General features: G+C 50.0%; 1 pseudogene; it reads right to left on the bottom strand.

Moving 5' to 3' along the window:
• The window catches only part of LOC119588852, a 6,013-nt pseudogene extending 5,989 nt beyond the window's left edge, over positions 1-24 (bottom strand).
• Positions 25-212: the final 188 nt, after the last annotated feature.

The following is a 212-nucleotide window of genomic DNA, read 5'->3' as shown; positions in this document are numbered from 1 at the left end:
GACAAACCATTTTACCTGCGCCATTTCCCCAAAGGGCCCTCGTGCGGTCGACGACAGCTGCCTCCTTCGAATCTTTATATATAGTTGAGCTCTTGCGTAATCATGATTTTCAAAAAGCAGAGAATGGCGGTTATGACGCCTCGGCCGCTCAGAAGCCCTTGCCTTGCTCCAGTAAGTAGCCCTCGCTAGTCTGGATCCATTTTTAGGCGATA

Source organism: Penaeus monodon, chromosome 24, assembly GCF_015228065.2.
Source record: "Penaeus monodon isolate SGIC_2016 chromosome 24, NSTDA_Pmon_1, whole genome shotgun sequence".
Lineage (NCBI taxonomy): Eukaryota > Metazoa > Arthropoda > Malacostraca > Decapoda > Penaeidae > Penaeus > Penaeus monodon.
This window is presented reverse-complemented; position numbering and strand designations above follow the sequence as displayed.